Raw genomic sequence first — 19,188 nt, forward strand, 5'->3', positions numbered from 1 at the left:
TGGAGGGCCTGTGAGCTGGAAAGCAAATCTTCAAGAGGTTACAGCTCTATCTACTACTGAGGCAGAGTATATGGCGTTGACAGAAGCTTCTAAGGAAGCTATTTGGTTGAATGGACTGGCAGGACAGTTTGGTATTCACCAGGAAGGTGTGGTAGTGAAGTGTGACAGCCAAAGTGCCATACATTTGGCGAAGAATCAAGTGTTTCATGCAAGGACAAAGCACATTGATGTTCGCTATCACCGGATCAGAGATTGGATAGAAGCTGGATATATTATTGTGGAGAAAGTTCACACAAATGACAATGCAGCAGATTGTCTAACCAAACCAGTTTCTGTGGAGAAGTTCAAGCACTGCTTGAACTTGCTTAGTGTCACAACATGCTGAGTTGTGGTGGAGCACCTCCTCACTTGAGGTGTGATGAGGCAAGAGGAGTATTGCCAAGGTGAATGATCTTGGAGGTTTGTTCAGGGTTACTTCAAGAGATACAAGACATCCTGAAGGTTGCAACAATCATTTGGTATCAACTCACCAAGGTGGAGATTGTTGTGTTTTTTTGGCTCGTTGATGCATGTTGGAGTTAGGATTCAGTAATCAAATCCAGGTTTAGAAAGGAAATAAGTTAGCACAGCTTTTCTATATGTTTTAAGAGAGTATATCTTCCAATATTCTATTAGGATTTGTGTTAGGTTTAGTAATCCTAGTCCATATTGTATTAAGCAGCCCCTATTGATATAAATAGGGCTGCAGGAAGGTTTTTAGAGACAGAGACAGAAATCCTAAAGAGAGAGCTAAGGGTGATAGAGAGATAGGAGCTAGACAGGGAGGGGTTAAGGTCTGCAATAAGTACTTGTACCTAAATTCTTCAGTACTAGTAAATCTCTCAAGAGAGATCACAGTGGAGGTAGGCTTCAGCTGAACCACTATAACTTTGGTGTGTTTCTGTTTACTCTTCTTTGCTTATATCGCAAATAACTATCAAGATCTAAAGGCGCTTATAACAACACATTTCACAATAATCTAGTCGTTTATTCTGTAATTATCTCTCATATGATAAAGGGATTCTCAACAATCCTGGGAAATGAATTCCGTTCTTTGTGATAAGCAATCAATCATCCAGACTGGCTTCGTGGTACAGAATATGCTAAGGGCTCTTTGCATTTTGATATAGTGAATTGTCTGCCCAAGTCCCCACAACACTTGGATCGTGTCTATGTGTTTGGTCCATGAATAGTTCGCTTAGCTCTTTTACTTGATTCACCTACCCATTAATTTCTTCCTCACTCCATTAGCTAGACGAGAAATTAAACCATCGTCTTGCGGGAAAAATATTGTACAAACTGTAACCGCAATGTTACCTTTAGTTACCATGTTTCTTTTGGTCAATATAATTACTATGTTCAACAAGAAAAAATTCCTCAAGTTGAGCCTGATCGCATAAGGTGGCTTTTGGTTTGTTCAATCATTAAACCATATTCATATATTGCTCGATAAATGATGCTAACATGATCGGTGAACAAACAAAATACCACAGTATAAATTGAACAAAAGCCAGTGCCATACTAAACCGATCACACATCCCCTGGAACAAAAGAACAAAACAGAGCTTCACATGGTTTTGTCATCGAGATGTTGGGGATTTGATTTCTTCTGTATCTGCTTCCCTGTAGAAAACCAAAATTCAAATGAATACAAAAACCAAATTCCTTAGAGTTCAACACTAGTTCTTAGTCCACATTCTCCTCTAGCTTGGCAAGGCAAGCAGCTCTTTATTTTTTGTGGAACTTGATTCTTCTTTCAGTGACATTACTTGTAGCTTTAGGTCTGCAAAAGTCGCGGTCTTCTATTTATACGGAAATAGTATTTTACTTTATTTTTTAACTTTAGTACATATGACTATATGAGTGATACGACCTAGCTAGAAAAACATTCCTTTTATGATTGAATAGCAGCTAACATCTCATTTTGGAAAATAGTATTTTCATTAGTACAACCTCCTTTCAACGAGGAATCCCTTTTTAAAATAATAATAATAAAATAATAATAATAATAATAATAGCTCATTTACAAATTTTTCGATTATATTTTCATATCTCTAGCATTCAACTTTTAGAGTCTAATGTATAATCAATTATGTAAAATTTCAGCCAAAATGGTGATCATTAATGTATCAAACTTGGTGAAAGCAATGATCGCACCAAATCTGTCAAACTTGAACCGTTCATGTTTATAAGTTTAATTTCCAATTTTGAATGTCTTAAACACTTCCATTTTGACTGAAATTTTACATATGTGATCTCACATTAGACTTTAAAAGTTGAACGGTGGAGATGTGAAAATGTAATCGAAAAGTTAGTGAATGAACTATGTTTAAAAAAAAGATCCCTCACTAGAAGAGCCATGTTCATTAATATATGACTGTATATCGATATATTTTAAATTTACTACTCTATATCTAATATGATCACTCCGTCTTTTTTCTCTCAATTCGGATAGTATTAATTAAGTATTGTCTTCCACTAATTAGTTTTTCAGTCAAAATCATCACTTGATTAACCCCATGCCTTTCGATAATCTTGAGGGGCTCATAGAGATTTAGTTAAGGTATTAAAAACGCACCGGATGAACGTCATAAGGCTCAAAATGTGCGAGCCGTTGGCCAAAAGCCTGAGTCTAGATGCCTAGACTCAGAGGCGCCCATGTTGTTGTTGTTGTTAAGGCGTTACACACATAGAAGCAGTACTGCATGTTAGAATTTTCCATAATTTAGGCAGTAATTTCTTAATATCATAAGCAGTATTTACTCTGAGATTCGTATCCAATAATATGTGATAAGAAGATGACAACCTATATGGGTAGTTGAGTCATCCCTATTTTGAGTGTAATAAAATAAGTATGTAAAAAATAATTATATGCAAGCCTTATGCCTCGCTCTCTCGAAAACTCATGGCTACGCGTTAACCTTTTAAAACCTTGGATTTAGTCTCAATCAAATCACATCATTTTAAGGTTCCTTGTGATTCTAGCTAGTATAAAACAGATACGAAAAGAAAATCCTAGTCGAATTAGGATAGAATCTGTGCGGGAGAGCTACTCCGTTGCTTCCGCCTATCAAAAGGAATCTCTGAATTCCTGATCGATGAGCATGGTTGTTGACAAGGTTTGCAAATCTTTGATTTCGTGCGGGAGTGGGAAACGAACCCTAGCGAAGAGAGGCTTCCTTTACGTACCCTAATACTGTACATGTAACTTGAATACTATATAAACACCCAACTCTCTTCTTGTTTGTTACAATTTTTCCCCAAAATCCCAATCGTTTTCTCTCTCACTTTTCGTGTCAATTTGGAGGCAGAGCGTTGTGAAGGTTTAGCCATGGGCAAGTAAGCATATTTGTTTAAGAAAGAACATGCGCTTGATGTGAGGCAGGCAGAAGCTTTGCGAATCAAGAAGAAGTATCCGGATAGAGTACCTGTGATTGTGGAGAAGGCCATGAAGAGTGACATGCCTGAAATTGACAAGCATAAATTCCTTTGTCCTGCTGATTTTACTCTTGGACAATTTGTGTATGTTGTTCGCCAGAATATCAAATTCAGTGCAGACAAGGCTATATTCATATTTGTCAACAACGTTTTACCTCCCTCTGCTGCCTTGATGTCTGCAATCTATGAACGAAACAAGGATGATGATGGATTCCTTTACATGACCTACAGTGGAGAATGCGCTTTTGGATCTCTTTGAGAAGAAAGAGCGAATGTGAATGGAACTTTAAAAAACAATTTAAAAATTTATGGTATTTGAGACTGCTGAGATTGATCTCGTTGGTGTAGTATTTTATTTTTATGACATCTCCAAGGGATTTCAGAGCATGGTTGTTGCTTTTGTTGCCAATATCAATATATCATTAGCTTGTAGAGTTGTAGTTCGTCTGAGATTTTGAGAAGCTAATCTTGGGTACATTTGGGCTTGCATGCAAAAGCTAACCAGTATTGGGCCCATTAACAAAAAAAGTATTGGGCCCAAACATGAACAACGTGTAATGCACGTAACGGCCAATATGAGTTTAATACACGTACTAAAACTCAATTAGTTTTGTCAAATACTAACTTCGGATCTCGAATATAGAAAGACCGGAAATTTACAATGCAATAAGTTTTTTTTTGCTTGATCATGTACCATATCGGTATACCATATACGTAAGGGGGATATGAATGATTAATTAGCATTATCCACATCAAAACCTAGACTACGAGATATTGTTGACAAATGGGAACTTCACATATATGAAATTCCAGATTCATGGATCCTGCATGATGATTTTTTTAGTCTCAAATTATGATGCAAAACATAAATTTAACTTGAAATTAATGTCAGTTGATGCAAGATAAGAATAAGGTAAATTAAATCAGGAAAATATAAAGGCAAGTAAGCTGCGAACAATCAAGAAGAATGATTTGAAGATAAGTAATTCGCACTTTCTAAGGCAACTAGTTGTTGGAATATTTAAGAAGATGATCTCTTTGATTTTTCGGGTTGCTCGTACGAAATTGCAGATTTTAATTTGTGAATCAGATTTCAATAGATTTTGGTCAGAATGTCCGTTTGAGACGCATAATACCTTTCTAGAATGAGAACGACGAGATCTATAAGACTCACTTTAGTGAGCCCTATCAAATTTAAGCCAAATAAAGACGTTTCACTGTTTAGATTCGGTTTTTAGTATTTTAGGCTAGTTTTATACACTATTATTTAGGTTTCTTTGTTCCTTTTTCAATTTGGATTCTTTAGGTTTCAATATTAGATTTTGATTTTGATTTTGTTTAGGTTATTGATGCATGTATATGCATCATCTTTCTTTGTATTGACATAAATTTTATATCAATAAACCTTTGAGTTTTCTCAATTATTTTGGTGAATTCCATAACTTCTCACATATTCGAAAAATTCTAATTTTGTAAATTCAAGGTTGCCGTTGGTGGATTCCAATGGATTAGTTCTGCTACATCATCAGTGAATCACTTGACAAGATGAGAGTAGATACGTGCATCAATCACACCAAGTATAGATCTTGTTAGACGTCTGCACTGCATAATCTAAATTTATGTTAATTAAGAACGGTGAATTTCTGGTGAAGTTCGTTTGTTTGTATTTCCTTGTATTTATTCATATTGTTGCAATATTATCCTACAAAATCTGAAGTTAGCAACTTATCAAGCATTCAAGCATATCAAGCCAGTCCAAGCTAATTTCGATTTTCTTTCTATTGTCTTCCAACACAACAAGTGGAGGACACCAACATACAAATCTTCGAGTTTCATTTCATCAATGAGAAACGAGATGAAGATATCAGAAAGATAAGGACTGCCCGCTACAGATCAATCCGTACTGTATATACTCGGCCTTCCCGATTTGTCCAAGAAACTAGCCTTTTCATTTCTTCTTCATTAATGGCTTCTTCAACAATGGCCCTCTCCTCCCGTTCTCTAGCTGGCCAAGCTGTCAAGCTCTACTCCTCTTCATCTAACCTAATTGGTGAAGGCCGAATCACAATGCGCAAAACCGCATCCAAGTCCAAGACTGTCTCTTCCGGTAGCATGTGGTACGGACCTGACCGTGTCAAGTACTTGGGCCCGTTCTCTGGTGAGGCACTGTCTTACCTAACCGGAGAATTCCCCGGTGACTACGGTTGGGAGTAGGGCACCGCTGGCCTCTCAGCCGATCCCGAGACTTTTGCCAAGAACCGTGAGCTTCAAGTCATCCACTCAAGATGGGCCGTGCTCAGTGCCCTATAGGCTATGTCTTCCCGAAACTCCTATCTCGTAATGGAGTCAAGTTTGGAGAAGCCGTCTGGTTCAAGGCCGGAGCGCAGATATTCAGTGAGGGCGGACTTGATTTCTTGGGAAACCCAAGCTTAGTCCATGAACAGAGCATTTTAGCAATTTGGGCAACACACGTTATCTTGATGGGCAATTTGGGCATCTCGGTGAGGTGGTCGACCCATTGTACCCAGGTGGCAGTTTCGATCCATTATCCATTAGGCCTTGCAGAAGATCCAGAAGCTTTTGCTGAGGTTAAGCTAGTCCTAGTAACTGGAAAATTAAAGGAGTAACAATTTGGAGGGGTAAAACCACATGCAGGAATATTGAGCTACTCCGATCAATCAAGCTGTAAAAATCTGTCAAAAATGGAAACCCTCACAAAACTATCACGAAAAAAATGTTTAAATTTTGAATCAAGTTATCATTTATTATTTACAAACCTAATTAGAATGGATCTGATTAAGTGAAGTTGAAGGTTTAGACGTTTAGCTAGCCGTGGGTTGGGCGACCGATTGATTCTATACATAGATGTATTACTGTAGTTAAACAACAACGTCCAATCTTCCATGAACTAACGTATAAGTTATAACCATACAAGTAGGCTTAAACAAGAATTTAGCTTCATCATCTGGGGCTTCTGGGCATGTGATAGCTTTCTCGTTAGGTTCCATCAAATTAAGAGGAGTTCTGTTTTTCAATGTGGTACAATATATTTACATTTAGTTAAGTAATCTTCGATCTCATCCACTATCAAATAGATAGATTGCATTGGCCACTCATGAGTCATGATCATGAGATAGATATCCAAAAATCCAATATCCACCGAGTGATGGCAGACCAGCTCACATAACTGAACAATCATAACGCGAGGGATACCTAACTAACGGTCGGCAAATTCTGTTGGCTACATATGCTTTCAGAAACAATCCAAAAATCAATTTCACTCCATGGTGTATATCAACTTATCAAGCCAACTGGAAACTTGGACCAATATAGATATGCTTCATATCATGAAAATCTCCAGATTTCACATCACCGATAAGAAAAGAGATGAAGATAGCAGCAGTAAGATAAGGACTACGTACCTCAATCTTGCACCAAACCTATAAATACCCTCCAACGTTTCTACTCAAACATAAACAATCAGTACTCAGCCATCTCAAACTTACATATCCTTTTCTTTTCAAATGGCTTCATCAACTACGATGGCTCTCTCCTCCCCTTCTCTAGCTGGCCAAGCCGTGAAAATCAATCCCTCATCGTCTAACCTAATTGGTGAAGGCCGAGTCACTATGCGCAAAACCGCATCTAAGTCGAAGTCTGTCTCATCTGGCAGCATGTGGTACGGACCCGACCGTGTCAAGTACTTAGGCCCATTCTCTGGTGAGGCCGAGAGGCACCATCTTACCTCACCGGAGAATTCCCTGGTGACTATGGTTGGGACACCGCTGGCCTCTCAGCCGATCCCGAGACTTTTGCCAAGAACCGTGAGCTTGAAGACATCCACTCAAGATGGGCCGTGCTCGGTGCCCTAGGTTGTGTCTTCCCGGAACTCCTATCTCGTAATGGAGTCAAGTTCGGAGAAGCTGTTTGGTTCAAGGCCGGAGCTCAGATATTCAGTGAGAGAGTGGATTAGATTACTTGGGAAACCCAAGCTTAGTTCATACTCAGAGCATTTTGGCAATTTGGGCAACACAAGTTATCTTGATGGGTGCAGTGGAAGGCTACAGAAGTGCCGGAGAACCTCTCGGTGAGGTGGTAGACCCGCCTATACCCAGGTGGCAGTTTCGATCCATTAGGTCTTGCAGAAGACCCAGAGGCGTTTGCTGGGCTTAAGGTGAAGGAGCTCAAGAATGGGAGATTAGCCATGTTTTCTATGTTCGGGTTCTTCGTACAAGCCATTGTTACCGGAAAGGGACCGATAGAAAATTTGGCCGACCACTTAGCCGACCCTGTAAACAACAATGCATGGTCGTTCGCCACCAATTTCTTTCCCGGAAAGTGAAATTTGATATTAGGATTATTTTACAATATATGGCGAGCAATCGTTTTGTAATCTGGGATTTCTGCTGATGTACATTTATTGATGAAACTCGTACGGAAATGTATACGTCAAAAATATGGAAAGTTTCTTCTGGGAGGAACAATCTGAATGTGAGTTATGCGACTATTTCATCTTATAAATTTAGGAACTCAATTTTCTTGCCACTTAATTAAGTGCAAAGCATCACGTACGCAGTGCAAGCATGAACCAAACTTCAGTCTCTCTTTGACGTTTGATTTCAACCACTAATTACTTCTCTCATCTGTTTTGTTGTTGCATTCTATATAGAAAGACGGCAGCCAGGACTAGATTAATTTGGAGGCAAGTAATCAAGAAATTAGACCCAATTAAGTAATCATGCATTTGATCGAGAAGATGAAGACACCAAATCCATCAACCAAATAGTTGCCATGCATGGTCAGTAGATGTATACTTCTGTTCAAACCAATTAATTAAGTTCATTACTTAATTTTATATATCTTTTAAAAATATGAACTTATGAACCAGCTTCTTCGAATTGTTCCACGTACTTTATCATGCATATACATATGAATTGTTGTCTTGTACGTTGTGTTTGAAGCATCTATGCTAGCAAGGGTGTACGTGCGCACGATTATGAATTGCTATAACTCTTCTCGAGGTTTGAGCCCTAGCCTGCTTCTCTTTAAAACACATACGATCCGTCTTTGCTTGGGTTACACTTAAATGACTGAAATTAATTAATCAACCAGCCTTGATTATCACATAAGTCAGTTTTGCCAAATTTAGAGCTACGGTTGTGCAAGTTACCAATCAACATGTCTATAGAAAATATCATAATCTCTGTCGACCACGATGCTGTCAAACGACAACATAATGCATTCTTTGGCGCCTAATTAGAAGTTTAAGTCAAGTAAAATGCCGCATCCTAAGACTCTAAGGAAGTGAAAACTTAAGGAACTGGCCAAACGTTGACGTAAGTGACGAGCTCACGGCGGACCCTGAAACTAACCATAGTGCTTCCAATTCCAACCAAGTGAAGTAGTGAACCAGGATATATTGATATTGTTAAAGGAAAAACACTATTAATGTGCTTTTGTTAAAGCAAACAAAGGAATGAGTTAATGACGTTTATTATCCACTGATGTAACCGATCAATCACCATTATATAGCCTTAATTACCATTGTAATTACCATTTACTTCTATTGTAATCTTGACCCCTATATAAAGGGGATTATCAATGAGATGAATATATCATTCTATTTTCCCTATAACACGTTATCAACACGGTTGCTTTGGATTTAAGTTTTAGCCAAAGAAAATAACATGAAAACCTATAAACCATAGTTTCTGCCGAAAAGAATTTTTGTAGAAGAAGGCAAAAAAGCACTCATATTTCTATTATGGGCACCCACCTCATTCTTTGTTCTCACCGTTAGCACCCTTCCATCGCCGCTAGCCTCCATCTAGTTTTTGCAGATCGATGAACTCGACCTGACCTGGTCCACTGGTTGCCCCGAATCCGACCCAAGAACATAAAGAAATATGTTTACCTCTTTCTAGTATAATTGACAAAGTAATTTAAATTATTACACTCATTGAATCATATTTTCTATTCACTTAATTTAAATGGAAATTATGATTAAGTGTGACCTAATCATTTAATTTACTATTTGACTATTTACTATTATATGTGGTGAATTAGTAAATTAGTATTCGTTATATGATTAAATGTGACCTAATCATATAATTCTAATTGTTTTGTATGTAACGTATCACTTACACTACGATGATTAATGCAAGAAATGCGATGATTCAATCAAACGTGAAAAGCAAACACAGTTACAGGCAGTTATTTGGCAAATTTACAAATCCGACGACGCTTTACTCATATATGCGGTTACAGACCTTGACCCGACGACTCCTAAACCGGATCCGTCGACCCGACCCGACCCATGAAAAAGAGGTTTTTACCTCTGGTTGTTAAAAAAAGTACATCTTATGGTAAACAGTCAAAGGTAATTATTTTATTACTTTTACCGCTTAGTGAATCATATTTACTACTCACTGTTACTGATATCAATTTAAAAACTACTGTGTAAATGGTAAATGTGCAATCCACTTTACTTTTTATATATTATTTATTATCTTTATTGAATAAGGTAAATTAAAATCAAATGCAATTTCATTACATATGATTAAAGTGCCTAATCATGTAAATATTATTGTTGTTTTTTCATGTAATTTATTTATAACCATGTGACGAGCAACATGGAATCATGACATCAAGAATCGCTTAAATATGAAGTTTATTTGGCAAACTGACAAGTAAGATTTAAATTACTATTGTCGGTTTTATTGCATTTCATTCATATAAATGAAATTATATATGTTATGTGAGTAAAGTAGTTTCTGAATATCGTGACATGTTATAGGCTATGCAGATTTAAATTTATTTTTGATTGCTTAACATGTAATTGCATCGTAATGTTATGATTTACGCATTATATTTATACATGGTCTTTGACACGAGTACAATAATTGCCTTAGCCTTGTGTATTATGTAACCATGTTACATGCTATGCTTAATATTAAAATTTAAATACTTAGCATGTCATTAAATCGTGATGCTATGATTTAAATTTTTAAGCATTATATATTTATACATGGTCATTGACATGTATCATGAATACGATAATTGCCTAAGTTTTGTAAATTACTTAACCATGTTAAATGATATGCTCTATTTGTTGCATATGCTATGTTTATATAATTTTTATAATTATGTTATTTAGCATATGATATGAGCATTGTCATGATAACGACATTTCATGATATTTTTATAATTTAAAAACAAAGAGATGACAAACATATTTTTGTGATAAAATATTTTCATGAAACATCGAAAAATATGACTATTTCAATTCTTGGTCTTGCAATCCGATTTGTATTTCTTGGAAATTCATTAAATTGTATATCTTTACTATGATAAAGCAACTTCATAAAGCTCCAAAGTGGCCATAATGTATTTTGGTATGTTTAATTTTCGTGTAAGTCTTTTTGAATTTTAGCCTGCGAAACTAATAAGTCTCGTACTCTATTTATAGTCGGTTAAACCAACACAACATATCTTAGACTCTAAAGAATTTGAGTACCGACCTTCCCTACAAGCCAACCAAGGCTCAACCATGATCGAATTATAAAAACATGTTTTCATGAACATAACTTGAAAGCATATTTACAATCTTGAACGACAAAAATGTCTCTCAAGACAAAAAAAAAAATTTAAAACGAACTATGGATAATAATGAAGAAATAACCCTAAAGCAAAGGGAAAATATTATGAACATGTAGGTTCATACAAACCGATCAATGGCAATCGATAACAATGTACCGTTTGAAAAATACATAGGGGATATGATATGAGCAATGAAATGCCCTCTTATAAAAAGAGTATAGAATAATGAGAGTACGACAATTTGAAAAGGGATATTCAATATCAAACTACGAGGAGAAAGCTCCTCAATTTTCAGAGCGACACAAATCTATATCAATTCAAAATGTTTCAGACTTCGATTATAGTCTGCCACCTTTTTTCCAAGATATAATTGTAATGGCTATTATATATGCCTAAAATTTCGGTATTGAAGTACCTTTGGATTGGACAAGACCTTGATGCAATCGTTGACATACAACCAAGGTTATGAATTTTTCTCAATGAATTGAGAATATTCGAATATTAATCGAGATATAAGCGGTTCGATTTTAGGGTTCGATTTTTAATATTTGATTTTGCGAAGTACTGCATAAAGTAAAGTAACTTCACAAAATATTAGTATGACATGAATAACTGAATGTAAAGAAATGCATCATGTGATCCCTACATTAGTATTACTGAAGAATAATCGTACTATATCCGTGGATATAAATAATAATATTAATAATGATCGCTAATATATAATCCTTCGGGATTCAAAATGTACATGCATTATGAGATAAAGATATCGTTTTACGATTCTATTAAATTACTCTAAAGAATTTGGGTTTATATTACATTTTCATGTCTTACCTATATACTTCATTGGCACTTTATGTAACAAGGGTCAACAAGAGACAATCAAACCCTCATACGTTTTAAATATTTATGTCAACGACTTTCTATGTGAAAAGAATAAGTGAGATTACGACTGACAGTCTTTGCATTATCTCTAATGATTGCGGATGTAACCGCGTATTGCATAAGTTTATATGTCCATTTAGAAAGTATATATGAAATTGCTAACTTGAATCTCACAACATCAAAAGAAAATAAATATCGGGATCTTGACATATTTGGGCTTTGACATATATGTGTATATGTATATTTAAAGAATCATATACTCATATTTTGGATAAATAGAAGTAAAACAAATGAAACAAAAAATTGTAAAAATCTTAGAAATATAATTTATTGAGGAATTGAATAAATTATTTCATCCCCATATTTCATAGCCCTCTGAGGCTGAATCGTGAAATGTTTGATGCACACATATATGCACTAACATCATATTATGCTTCTTATATTCATTGTGATTACGTATGTAAAATTAATCATTCAAATCTTATCAATTTCTTAAAGAAATTTGAATTGAGATCATCTTATGCAAAGGACATGTATTGTCACTATGTTCAAGAATTGAATCCAACAAAAAATTATGTGGATTAATTCAACCAACTTGCGGACACTTTCAATAATTTATGATGTTGGTTGATGTGTCGACACGCTGGTCACGTGTCATCACACCATTCACTACTAAAACTAATGTTACTTATGCTAGTTACAAACCCACTTGGTCTCACGGAACATGTCTAAAGTACTAGTCTTGATATTGCTAAATGGTAATGCGCACTAATCTTTCCGTTTAGGGTAATGTAATTTTTTGCACAAACAACTAATCACTCACTAATCACTAGTTCTTGGTTATCACCTTAATCATTGTAAAATGAATTACAATCGATAACATCGAATGATCGAAATACTTGAGCTCGTCAGGATTGACACGGATCTAGAATCCTTGAGCTCAACTAGATTAACCTACGTGCCAAATTGCGACGCCACATCGCATAATGGTGAAGCCAACTAATGTGAATAAATGTTCTTACTGGAGATGAGCATCTAGATAGTCCGCTATATTGCAACTTTAACAAGCGATCTCCTTTTCTGCTAGATATGTGGAATATCACTTTGATGAGACAGTCTTCCCGTCGTTAGGGGAAGATAAGAACAATGAATGTTCAAGTGGAACGACATGAATTGTCGTGGTTTGTCCCCACTATGTCTCATATTGATCCTCACTATTGCACAAGGTGATGAGATCATAGATATTAGCTGCAAATAGGCTTGCAAGGTTCAATGTCCTAAGAAGAGGACATGACACCACCTAAAAGGAATTGGGCATTGCGTTGCCACCATAAATGGTGGCATGTTGACACCATAAAGTGGCATAAATGGTGTCATAGGTCGTGGCCCTCAAAGGAAGAGGGGGAGACCACCTTATGTTCGATATATACTTGATTAAAGGAAGAAAGCGAGTTTGGCACAATTTGATCAATTTATCCATAATCTCAAATTCGCCTCATGAGAATTCCTGGATTGTGGTTATCACTGGGGGATGCCTCAGATGTTAGAACAAATTCTTGAATATATAGAGATCTCTACCAAATACAAACCACATGAGGATGTATGATATTGAGTCTTCATATCGAACCATACTTCGTTGGGAAATATCAACGTAGTAATTTTGGCCCAATAGAAAGAAGCAATCTAGCATGAACTAAAGTTCACTAACAAAGAGATATGTATTTAGGCAGGTGAAGCCGACACCGCAAGTGTAAACCCTATCATATATCTTTATTAGGACGTGTATGAGAATTAAGAGTATAGACTCACCTTATGGTGCAAGGTCTCTCAGGAACACACTGGAATCGACTACGAGGAGATACTCTTTTGTAATGGACCACAAAGAGATATTCTCGTAATGAATGTAATTGCACTCCACTACCTTATCAGTTTGGTAGTTTCCGAAAAATTGACAAATGCAGCTTATAGTAAAATATGGTATCTCTATGGGGATCAAAATTAAGAGATATACATGAAAGTCATATAACAAACTTTGTCCACCCAAGAAATGGTTCTGGATCACGTAGCGTTACAAAAGGAATTGAAACGTTCACGAAGTAAAATACTCGATCATGAATAGGGATCAGATGTGTTATGTCATTGCGTATTCAATATGGATTTACAGAGTGTTTTGATGAACTAAAAAGATTTCGTCATTACAAATCCTAAGTCAAGAATGAAAAAGATCATTGGCAAGACATAGTCTCAAAATGGATCTTGAAAACTATAATATTGATGATTAAACCATCAATCGGCTTTTAAGTACTCTAAAGGTTAAAAGTGAGGCGTCCATAGCTCCCATGATCAGTCGAAGTCTTTAAAGATAGATATGTTTTTGTCTAATTGAAAGACGACGAATAAGTGTTGGGAAATGAGATTCCCTATACAAATGTAAGGACGCATTATTGCACTTAACACAATATACTTGACTCGATCTCTCATTCGTTATATAGCTTAGCGCCCACGCAACAACAATACCTAAATGTTTAGATTTATAGTCCCTATAAAGAAAAGAGAAAACGAGATGATGAGAATGAATACTATCTACGTCGTTGCATTTTTGGCGTAAAGAAATACGTACCAAATAAAACACATAATTAAATATGCAAAAGTTATCAAAACTCCCATGATTAATGTAAAGATCAGGAGGATGTGCAGACATCAGGAGGAGTCTAGCATATATATTTTAATCTCAAATATCATAGGTGCGTTGTGCTCTTTTCCCTTCGACCAAGGTTTTATTTTCTCCCATTCGGTTTTGTTACTTGGCAATGTTTCTAATGAGGCAACACCTTATCACCATTATATCTTTAAACTCAGCACAATGTGGAGTTTTGAAGGAAAAACACAATTAATGTGCTTTCATTAAAGCAAATAAAGGAATGAGTTAATGACGTTTATTGTCCACTGATGTAACAGATCAATCACCATTATGTAGCCTTAATTACCATTGTAATTACAATTTACTTCTATTGTAATCTTGACCCCTTTATAAATGAGATTATCAATGAGATGAATATATCATTTTATTTTCCCTACAATATATATATATGTATATATATATGCATGTAAAAGATTATATATATATATATACGCATGTAAAATATTTTGCGCATTGGAATTTCTGTGCATATATGCGTACGCACGCATACGTGCATGATGTGAATCACTAATGCAATATCCTTCCTAATGAATAGAAATCATGATATACTTAGCCAGTTAGCTGAAGAGTCGTCAACAATGGTTCTGAAGTATATATATTTGTAGTTCACTAGTCGTAAGTAGTCTCCTCCGATAGGATCTCCTCCTTTAATTTCATTGGGTCTTTTTTTTTGTCCAAAGACAGTAGCTAATTGTGTTGATTAAAGCCATTTAGATCCGATAGTAGACTGTTAATTAGAAGAATTCATGGAGATGGACACACAGCCTACTCACTGTTACCAACTTACATTGTCAAAAAAAATGAAAAACTTTCTCCAAGGAATTGATTCCCAACACGGACTATCTTGTTATTATATCCTACTTAGAAATTACTCAAATTAGAGTTTAGAACCGGAGATGAACCTCCTCTTTTCTGTTTTCTTTGGATAGAGACATTTGAACCTCTTTTTGACTTGAAGTATGGAACGCAAATAATTACCTATATGAATCCCGATATTTGAGCTAATGTATAGTTGAATGCAAGATAAGTCCTACCGTAGATAGATCACACTTGTCAAAGTAGTCGTGAGTGGGATGATTATAAAGTGAAAGAAAACAACAAGATATCCAAGTGATGGAAGCAATCGGTGAAATGAAGAAAACAGAAAAGAGAATGAACAGGGGGGGGGGGTTGTATGATGCTCACTTGCTCACTGTTGAAAATTCGGCTCAAGACAATTAGACAAAGTTAAGTTTTGATGAGATATATAATGTACTGATCGGCATGTAGGGTTTGCTGCAAACAAAGTTGATAATGGATATATCAATAGCTAGTGTCATCTGGTGTCATGGCTGGTGGTAGTTGCTTAAATGGTGGTATGTAGATATATTTTGATGTTAAAAACGTGGAGAAAACTTGGTTTGAAATCTGAGGCGGCAAAGCAGCCCCTTGCAGCAGCACCCACCCAAGCCAACCACTTCTAACAAATGCATAAAAGATAGTGATCTATGAGCAATGGCATCATAATTCATTAGAAGTTATGTACGTAGTTATATATAATTAGCTAGCTAGTTAAATAACTTTAGACGGTGATATCACATATATTGGATTGATTGTTCGTGTAGAATTCTCATAAGCCAAATTAGTAACTACGTACATATCTACTTCTGTATGAGGACAGATCGAGGATGTCTATCACATTGCACTTCGCTTTGTTAAAATTATCGAGATAGATAATTGAAGAAATGAGTGATGATTAAGTACAATTTTTTTTATATCTTTTATCGAATTCACATTAATAGGAGTCAAGTGTAACAAGAATAATACTAGATAGCATGAAAATTTTTGCGTATTAATTAGGAGGACTATATATCTAGCGCTTCCAAGTTGAGATTTGTGCCTTAAGGCCTAAGCTTGATCGAGAGGTTTAGGTTTCATGGCTCAAGCTCGACGTTAGTGCTTGAGGTATAAAGGAAGTGGGATCTACATTAGGGTTAATTAGATTATTAGAGACCAATCTATGTTAATATTAATATTGTACGTACTGGCATGGATATCAGATAGTAGTACTGGAGAAAAGTGCTTGAAGCTCAGGGAAATGGTTTCAATAATGCAGACACTTCTTCATTAATTTGTATCAGTTTCTCCTCAAAGCCGACCGGCTTAGGCTAAACGTCTTGTTTTGCATCAGCACTTAATTAGCTCGATCGCCAGGGTAGGATCAAAACATAGTCTCCGACTCTCCGGGGAGGAGGCTGAAGCTCACACTTTTAATTTCTCTATTTTCTTTCATTACTGAACTAGCTAATGCACCAATTAAAATTCATAGTTATCTCTAATTGTTCTGATGTCTACCATTCAATATATATAAAGGTGATATAAGAAAAGAACAGATTTGAAATATATATATATATATATATATATATCATGGGTATCTTACCTTATTGGTAAATTCAAAAAAATTAAACCAATGGTCGAATGATATATGTAAACACAACAATCTTGAAATTCTCTCATATGATATTCGATTCAAAAGTCGAAATAGTGTTTGTATTCTGAAACTCTAATAGTAACTATATATATAATAAAAGTTTTTCTCAAGGAAATTTTGAAATTAAAATGTCATCAATTTAAAATGATAAAAAATCAATGGAATGACTAAATTAGACATGATTTTAAATAGAAGATAATATTAAGGAAATGAAAAATAATTAAAAGAGTAAAATAGACTTGTTGACAGAGAATTTGAGTATAGATTCAAAAAATATTTAAGTGTGGGTTTAACTTCAAATTAGGCTCAAATGTCGGCTCTATGACTAATTATCTCCTATAAATATATATATATATATATATATATATATATATGCAACATTGGTAGAAATTATCAAGCTCAAAAGCTCAGTCCCGATCATGCCGTTCACTATTTGACCCTACTTCCACTTCCATCATTAACAGTACTCTTCAATTATAATTGCTACCTTCCAAGAGTTGAAGAGTACAATGTACATCCTAGTATAAACCAGGAGAAAAGGCAAGTGAAAATATTGAACATTGACAAGAGCACCATGCAAGTGAAAGTATTCAGCCGTGAAATTCTACTAAGATGAAATTTTGATCATCCTAAGTCGTGTATTCTAGTGGTGAACAAATAACAAATCGATTGTCAATGCAGTCATGCAAACACATACATAACAAATCAGTAAACCAATTTACCAACGAATAATAACCATAAACATGTTACGTTGTTCTAATTTTACCCAAGGGAAACAGTAAATTTGACCTTTATTTACCAGTACGACTACTCTGGTGCGCTCCTAGTCTGATTTCCATCCAATAATCCCTTCATCATCATCAGTACACGATCACTTCGAATATCTAACACCCTGACTGACTTTCACCCCTGCCATCACGAGGTACGGCGACTGCACCCCACGCGCTGCCACCGGGAATGTGTCTTACAGAACCCGATGAAGATCACGAAATCATTACACCATTTATACGACTCCCCGTACGTTATGGCGTTAAACGTCGAACATGTTGGGTTGGTCGGAGGCCAAGCGTGTCACGTGCGCACCCACGCGGCGAGTGGTCGGAAGGTCCCCACCACAGAGAAAGCTGGGAGCAATTAGATGCTTGACGTGGTAGGTTCTGGCCTACGAGACCCTACTTTTTGTTCTACTTTTGTGTGTATGCGTTTTCCGAGTATCCAACCACACCAGCCGACCGTAACGGGTCAACTCGCCGATTTATTACTTGTCTTTTTTTTTTATAAGGGTGTCTTTGTCTCCTTGTGTTTTTCCTTAATTCTGATTTTTTTGACAATTAAATGCGAAAATATGAATAAGTAAAATCTTGGTGAAGTTATTAGCAACAAAGTGAGATGAGCAACCATGTTGTGTTGCTCGGATGTCAACTCAATTAGCCTCCAAATAGGACGGCCGGTGCTTCAATGTTGATAAATAATTGCATTATATTGATACAAATTTCATAGAGAGAGTTGATGCCGGTTCAAAGATTCAAATTTTTTTTTTTGGAATCGAAAAACGTAAAGAGAAAACGAAAAAAAAAAATCTATGGACGTGATGGTAAGGCCAAGAACTAAAATATCAATAATATTTCCGATATTATCGTGATATTTTCATTTTTTTAACTATAGAAACTTTCCCCACATACCAAGTAAACATCGTGTGATATTTAGAAATTTCATCAAATATCGCGAATTTATTGAAATTCTCACGATATTCTCGATATTTTATCAACAAATTGCCTTAAACTCATCTCAAATGTTGAAAATTGAGATAAAATATTGGCGCTCGGAGGGATGTATCAAATCATCCAACCATTCCCACTTGGATGGATTTTGTGTTATATTTATACATAATTATATATAAGTGCTTTGTAATAATTTCAAAATATTTTAATTATTTTGATCGAAATTTTTACTAAAATCGATATTTTTCGATATTTCTTTCAAAATATCTATTTTTCATAAGGTCGATATTTCCAATTTCTCCGATATTTTAGTCCTTGGTGAGACACATGAATACATA

General features: G+C 35.7%; 3 pseudogenes; all 3 read left to right on the forward strand.

Annotated features, from left to right (window-relative positions):
• Positions 1-3,370: 3,370 nt before the first annotated feature.
• Positions 3,371-3,736, forward strand: LOC126799073 (autophagy-related protein 8C-like; annotated as a pseudogene).
• A 1,697-nt stretch (positions 3,737-5,433) lies between these two features.
• On the forward strand, positions 5,434-6,104 carry LOC126797152 (chlorophyll a-b binding protein 40, chloroplastic-like; annotated as a pseudogene).
• Positions 6,105-7,001: 897 nt separating this feature from the next.
• LOC126801226 (chlorophyll a-b binding protein of LHCII type 1-like) lies at positions 7,002-7,858 on the forward strand (annotated as a pseudogene).
• Positions 7,859-19,188: the final 11,330 nt, after the last annotated feature.

The sequence above is a fragment of the Argentina anserina genome, chromosome 6 (assembly GCF_933775445.1).
Source record: "Argentina anserina chromosome 6, drPotAnse1.1, whole genome shotgun sequence".
NCBI classification, from domain to species: Eukaryota; Viridiplantae; Streptophyta; class Magnoliopsida; order Rosales; family Rosaceae; genus Argentina; species Argentina anserina.